Source organism: Lepisosteus oculatus, chromosome 6 (genome assembly GCF_040954835.1).
Source record: "Lepisosteus oculatus isolate fLepOcu1 chromosome 6, fLepOcu1.hap2, whole genome shotgun sequence".
Taxonomy (NCBI): Eukaryota; Metazoa; Chordata; class Actinopteri; order Semionotiformes; family Lepisosteidae; genus Lepisosteus; species Lepisosteus oculatus.
In genome coordinates this window covers 4,989,001-4,996,754 of record NC_090701.1, presented here as the reverse complement: position 1 = coordinate 4,996,754, position 7,754 = coordinate 4,989,001, and the positions used below count along the sequence as shown (strand labels likewise).

Sequence of the window (7,754 nt, the reverse complement as noted above, 5' to 3'; positions counted from 1 at the left end):
TTCCTGACTCATCTTTGTACTTTGGAGCAAATTCTAATATGCCTTTTCTGATGAGAGACTTTCAGTGTAACTCTTCTACTTCCACGTTTTCACAGGCAGCAAGTGTAGATATTTTTCTTTGCTGATCCAGTCATGACTGATTGGTAATTACACCTGTGGTTTCTTTCTTCTTCAGGATATTCCAAAGTGTTGAATGTGGTTTGCCCAGTATCTGTAGTGTGGTTCTGATTTAGGGTTTCTTTTAGCGTTAAAATTGCCTGCTTTTTTCTTAAATAGAAAGTTCTTTGGATTTCATTTTGACTTTGAACTACAGACTTCAAAATATTGCAGCCAAAGCAAGACTGAGTTCTTTTAATGAGCCTAATTATCCAATGACAAATACTTGACCAATAAGAATCCCTGTCCCACGTTTTGCTCCTGCAACTTAAATATTAACTTAAATATGAAGAAAATCCGTACAGTAGGAGTGTATTTACGAGTTTTGTTTTTATTTGAATAGATTATAATTAGAGCTCGTAGTGAAATTCACAGTTTACATCAGTTAAATACATACTGTCATCAATGAAGTTAATAAAAAGTGTTTAGTATTATTAAGAGTAAAAGAGGTAAAAATTGCAGATTGACAAATTACCTGAGCTAGAGCTTTCACAGACAAGGCAAAGAACAAAGATGAACACGGGCATCCCCACCAACTATCACTAGAAACAACAAACTAACATTTATTGCACGACAATACCTGAGGTGTTAACAGACTGTAGAATACTTTAACCATGTCAGTGAAACCTGATTCTAAACACATTATCCAAAACAGGCCACAGACACTGTGTTCCCACTTAACCTGATCGAAAGCCTTTTCTACATCTATTCACAGAGCAGGAGGGGGTAACACAGAGGACAATGTTTTTTGTCAGCTTGTATAATGTGGATCAGATAATGAACATGATCAAAGGCCAACCCCCTTTAATGAAGCCCATATAATTGTGTTGAACTGTTTTAAACATTTACACCTACATCTAGTGTTAAAGTATAAAATATATAGTTAAAGGATAAAATAAGCATGAAATAAGGCTTTCACAGGAAGCTGCCTGTTTGGCTGAGTTGTGAACCTTTTGAGCGATACCTCAACTGCAGAGAAATGTAGACTTCCTCACACACATGTAACTGCCCATGCTTGTGATCGGTGCTTTCTAGAATAGGGACGTACCTGATGCAGATGGTAATTTTAGTTTGTAACAATTTTATGTCAGCCTCTGAAAACCCTGACCATCAGATAAATTCATTTTAATTTCATTCATATAACTTATTTGACTACTCAGAGGCATTTCCGAGTGGTACTCGCTGGCGCCCTGAAGTGTGCTCTGTAACCTGAGGGAGGTTTTTTCCCCATGAAGACGTGTTCAGATGCGGCTGTTCTGTGGGGCCTAGTCTCTGCAACTTTATCTACAATTCGTGGGGAAATGTTTTCTTTAGTTGAATTCAAACACATGAGAGGTTACACACAGGAGGAGGTCATTCCTCCTGTCTAACCCATTTGGCTATAGTGATCTGAGCATCTCATCCAGCTATTTCTTGAATGAAGTCAGGGCATCAGCTTAAACAACATGGTTACTGTAGGTAGCTTGTTCCGCAATCTTCAGTGTAAGGAATTCCTCCTGTTTTTAGCTCTGAATTCACTTCCCCATAGTTTCCATTTCAATTCTCTGTTGCTGTTGATTCTACTGGTGAGAAATAATAAATGAGTATGTAAGCTAAATGAATGCAGCATGATTGTTAGAGAATACTCCTCCAGTAGTCTCTGCATGGCTCTGGAATTTTTTTTTTACTTCTAAAGTTCTTAAAATGGTCTCAATGTGTAGGAATTGCATAAACAGTTGACTTCTTCTCACACATAAAATGCGTTCTGTGTAATGAAGCCTGATAAGAGTTTCTTATGCAAACATATAAATTTGTAACTGAGCTACCCTATCTGTAACTTTTGATAAAAGTGAACAAAGCGTGATATCAGAATACTGCGGTGTACAATAATTGGTTTGTAATTGCATATTTTCAGGCCAACAATACCTTAAGGTCCTTGGCAGAAACTCCATCCATCAGTAAGTGTTCTCAGTTGCTTCTGTGCTTTTAGCTAATTTATCTGGGTGTACCTGCTTTAGCTATTACATGTACTGTATTGGCATGACTAAGCACCAAATCAATGCTTAACATGATGACATTTTTATTACCTTTAATAACTTTTTAAATAAGTAAATACTGGGGGTGTTCCTATGAATAGAGACCTCAGGGCAGGTAGGGTGTTTTGTTGAACCTAATATGAAATCAAATGATAAAGTTATTAAGCTGACAAAATAACTTTCTGCAGTTTGTTTCCACACTTATGTAAGTGTTAAAGAATGTGAATGATACATTGTGGAGTTATTCTTAATAACAAGGTGTTAATGGCAGTTTGAAAGCTAGGTAGGACTGAAAAGAGTGAACAAACATCACTCACGCCAACATGTACTAATATCACTAAAGGATAAAGGTCAAAGTTCAGAATACGTACAGTGTCAAGTCAAGAAGCTGTGGATTCAAAATTAAAATTGAAATCCAGGTTTTTCTTTAAGTGATAATTGTTAAGAAGCCCGTAATGCATCAATCAATATTGTAAAAAAAAAAGATCTTTTTGGTTACTCAAAAGTCAACTACTTTTCTACCAATGAAGCAGTATTTTTATATCTCTTTTATGTGGAGGCTGGACTTCCTTTCACTCCTTTCCAATTATTCATGACTCTACTGTAATCTCTCAATATATTGATAGGTTCTCTCACAATAATGGTCAAACCATTATTTTCCTAACTTTATTATCCGGCTTCAGAGAATGCCCAAGGCTTTTGCAGATGTCATATCCTTTTTTATCCATACCAACATTCGATTCTTTCCCTTCTTGAAAATGATATACATCAATCTAAGCTCCTAACTCAAAAACTTGCTGAATATTTACTGGCGCTCAGATGGTGATTCAGAAAGTGGAGCAAATTGTGCACTGAAATTGCCTATCAAAAGGCCTTGATAGTCACTCTATTAATGTGTCTCTTTTGAGATGAAAAGTAGTATATAGTACAAGTGCAAGGGATAATGATAATGATTCTTATAAAAAGAATTATCAGTGTAATATAAAGTGTCATTATCACATTGAAGCTGCTATAAATCAAAGGCGAGCATGTATTTTCCTGTTCATAGAGTATAGTGTAGTGGCAGCGGTTGTACTGCACACTGCAGTTTTGCCCAGACCAACCTAGAAGGTACTGCTGGATGCAACGGCTACAGGATGTATGTTGTGCGTTGAACCTATTCACTATTCCTGCACTATTGCGGCATAAAAATGTAAAAATAAAAATTGTGCAAGCTCAAAGCAGAGCTCCACTAGGTCACTGGGAATAGAGCATTCTGCGTTGCTGCTCTTGCACTTGTGCTGAACATGTGTTAATTGGACTTGACTGACAAGTCAGGCTGGAAATGCATGATCAGGACTGCTTTGGAGCAGCAAATGTGGTAATATATTATAATTTGTTTATATATTTTTTATTTGTGGACACATACCTGTGTATGTCATCATTGGTCATCTGTTGTCTGCATGCTGTGCTGGTTGATAATCTGTTGTCATCTTTCCTCCTGTGTTTTTTTGCCTTTCATTATTTTTGCTGTTCGTTAAGAAACGTGTGCAACAACAACCCTGCCCTAATCTTTGCCTAAAAAGCAACAAAATTTGAAGAACTGTCATATTTAATAGAGTCTACTACTTTTCAAATCAGATTCGGGAAAACCCCTTACTTGACCTTACTTGTACATTTTGGGTGACTTTTGTTTCCTGCAGGAAGAAGGAAGAGGACAAAGATAAATTTTAAATAAAATAATTTGCATTTGTGAATTTGCTAATTGGAAAGACACCACTCAGTCTATTACTTGGTCTCTAAGTGCAGTAAAAAAAAACAACAAAAGTTGTTTTGCACAAACCTCTACATGACCTTACAGAAAGGTGGAGTTCTCATCGGCTGTATGATGTGAATTTCAGTCTAAACCTATTGACAGATGTGTTTTTTATGTGCTTCTCTGACAGATGCCAATAAATGTCTGGAATTATGCACGAACGTGCGTGTATGACCTTGGTAACCTCAGTATGAGTCATGTAATAAGCAGTAGGTATATAACGCAGATAGATTCTCTTTCTCTGAAAATGCACCTTACCAGGATGTGACCAGTTTCACAAGATCCTCTGGTTTGCTTCAGCTTTCATGTGCCTGACATCCGCCTACAGTTCACCAAAAAGCCAGCATGGTTTGAATCATACCTATTGGGCTGCCAACAACAAGAGAAATGATATATTATTATTTTTCCAGAGCTCATTTCATATTGCCAGCATCCATGTTGCATAATCCACTATCTAATGCATTTCACTTTGACATACAGTATAAGAATATTTAAAAATACAGTCCATTTGGTTTTTAGAAACAAATTGATCTGAGAACATCATCTAGCTGTTTCATTAAAGAACCCAGGGTATCAGCTCCTGAGTGTGAAGAAGTGACAGCAGTTCCCAGTTTTAAATGTGCTTCCCCATGACATCCACTTATGTCCTCTGGTTCATGATTCATTATTCATTGTGACGATCAGGTATAATCTATATGATCTCATCTTCAACTTATTTTTACATTGTCATTCTACAAATATACCTTGGATTGTTTTAAAGGCTTACACAGAATTCCCTCTCAATTGATTCCAGAGTGAGCCTTACCAACTAGATGTCACAGGGCCAAGCCAGTCCAGTACCTCTTAATTGCAGTCTTCAGGGGTCTGCAGTGGAAACAGCAAGACCAAATAATTGTTTGGTGCAAGAAATGCCTCCCTAGGTGGCAGCAAGAGAGCAGAACAGCACTTACTAGAGTCATAGAGTATAAATATTGTATAAATATCTTGATTCTAGAGCCCCCACTCATTCATGATCATTTCATGATCACCTTCGCTTCAGCGCCCTGGACCATCCCTTGTAAAATGAGAGGGGGTTCCAATAGCCCCGTTCTCAGGGGCCATGGTGCAAAACCTTCAGTCAGGTGAGTTTGGCCAAAAAAGCAAACATATTCAAAGCTCCTTCAAATCACCCCACGGCTATTTCATAATTAGTTCGGAGGAACTGTCAGAAATTCTCGTTCTCGGTCTCTGTCCCCTTCTTGGTCTCCATCTCCAACTCCGGCTTGGTCTTGGTCTCCATATCTGTCTCCATCTCCATCTCCATCTCTGCCTCGGTCTGTGCCTCATTCTCCATCTTGGTCTCGTTCTCCATCTCAGTCTCAACCTCGATCTCCATCTCCATATCTGTTTCTATCTCCATCTCCATCTCTGCCTAATTCTCCATCTTGGTCTTGTTCTCCATCTCAGTCTCGACCTCGATCTCCATCTCCATATCTGTCTCTATCTCCATCTCCATCTCTGCCTAAATTTCCATCTTGGTCTCGTTCTCTGTCTCAGTCTCAGTCTCGGTCTCCATCTCCATCTCCATGTCCGTCTCATTCTCTATCTCCATTATCCGTCTAGTTCTCGGTCTCCATCTCCATCTCCATCCTGGTCGAGATTCCAGCTACTTGTGCCTAGATTAGATTGTTGCTAACTTGATCATAATGTCAGCAAAAGGAAGAACGGAAAAAAGCTAAAAAAATCACTACATTTACAAAAAAGCAGAATACCATCGAGGGAATATTAAAAGGTTCATGAATGATTTTGAAGCTGAATTTTATAGATCTGAACTGCAAATTACATATATTTATGTATGTTAAAAACAGAGATTCCATGGAGGGTTAATAAAGGGATAGTGTACGGGCCAGTGATCACAGGGGAAGTGTTATCTGTGGTTGAAAGGCTTTCCTGCTTGTAACACATGGCTTTCCATTGTCCTATAAGGTGTACGGAGCAGTGAACCAAACACACTGCTACAGAAACGCACTTTAAAGACAGACCGCTTCTTCTATTATGCTTACTGCCTACGGGCAGTGCAAAGCTGCTGAACCTACTTTTACATTTAAACTAAGAGTGGTTAATCCATTACACTTAAAACTGTATCAGCTTTTTGTAAGGCAGTTGTATCAAGACTTTGTCCTGGGTAATTTTTTTGAAAAACATGTAGAATAAGAGGACAGAGGTGAAACCTCCCTCATTAATTATCAACATTTTTTTTTTCCCCCAAAAGCATTTTTCTGGCTGTTCACACATGTGTTTCTAGGAACAACAGCAATGTTAATTAACAGCTAAAAGTTTACCGCAGAAGGTCCTTCACTTTGTTAATGTCTGGGCAGCAGAAGATTTGTCCTACAGAGGTGCAAGAAGTCACAGAGTAGTGGAGTAGTAGTTTTCAAATATGTGTATGATACTAGTGTATTATACTAGACCATCCAGAGAGACACCATGTACTCTGAAAGCAGAGGGATTTTCTATGAGGCTTTATACCCTTAGTATTGGTTTAGCACACTATACCCTAACTGCATGAAGAGGTGTTAGGAAAAGGGACATATTTGGAGAGAATATTTTGGACCTCCATAAAAGCCAGCCTTGCAGTGCCCAGTTGTCATGTATCCCTTTGCTACTGAACCATAAGTCCTGCTTCAAAACACATCAAACCAACCTCTACTACTCCCATTACGAGGCAAAACACAAACTACTTTAGCTCATCTTGCATTGGAAATACATAGATTCACACGGAGACTCATTTAAGGCTGTAACAAGATTCCTGGCCTTTTCTTGTTTATCTTACATAAGTGGCCAGAGACCTCTTTTCAACAGGGTGTGACAAATGTGATGTGGTTGAAAAAACAAAAATATCTGACATGGGCTGTTAATCAGTACTCATATCGGAGAAATCTCTCGTTTTTGTAGTTATCGGAGTAATAGTTTATGCTTTGAACAGCACCTGTGTGGGAAATGTGGGAGATAACTTCAAAATGCACCATGTTATCGCCATTTTCTTCTATTAGTAAGGTGTGAACATGCTTAGCCATTACTCTAAGGCCTATTTAAACTAGATAAGAAGTTTCATTACCAAAAGGGGTGTGCTTCGATTCATAATGAATTTTCCTTAGGTCAACATGAGCTAACCCACCTGGAATGATAAGTACTTTGAAATAATAATAGTAAAAAAAACAACAGTTATATCTGTCAGCAAAATAGGAACAGGCGTCTTGTGAAGCTATATTTTTCATTTAATATATTCCTGGAGACCCCTCTCTTCTTTAACTTTTTTTTTCATTTCCCACGGTTAGGTGCCCTTCCTCACATGGCTTGTATAGACAGGGCCTTTCGTGTGGAGACAGGCTGCGGTATTATGACTCCCGGGTGCTTTCGAAAAGCCTGTCTCAAATTATACTTGTTTAAAAGCATTAGACCAACATGGTGGGACATGAGATGTACTTTTAAATCCTTAAAAAATTTGCGTCACTATCCGTAAAGGCTGCCTTAATCCCTTTCTGCAAAGATAGTAAGTTTTGTGCTCACATCCTTTAAAAAACAGAAACTGCAAAGGCACCATCAAGCCAATGAAATCACATGCCCATTTTAAGACACTGTTCACTTAATACAACTGAACATACTTTTAAAACGGGCCCTTAGAGCTGTTGCTCAAAGTCTGCAGCAAGTTTTCTTGTCGCCGGGACCTCAGGAGATGGATTATATCGGTAGTTTCTTTCGCACTGTTGGATTGTCACACGTTTGGCCTGATGAAGGAAGCTCCCCAA

General features: G+C 38.4%; 1 long non-coding RNA gene across 2 annotated transcripts; it reads right to left on the bottom strand.

Moving 5' to 3' along the window:
* Positions 1–518: 518 nt before the first annotated feature.
* Positions 519–4,831, bottom strand: LOC107078275 (uncharacterized). Of its 2 annotated transcripts, none has more exons than XR_001479212.2 (4): positions 4,772–4,831; positions 4,225–4,335; positions 3,580–3,847; positions 519–1,718 (listed from the first exon to the last, which is right to left on the bottom strand). It is a non-coding gene; the product is annotated as an uncharacterized lncRNA (long non-coding RNA). The 2 variants fall into 2 exon arrangements; XR_001479213.2 differs by having other exon boundaries at positions 519–1,715.
* Positions 4,832–7,754: the final 2,923 nt, after the last annotated feature.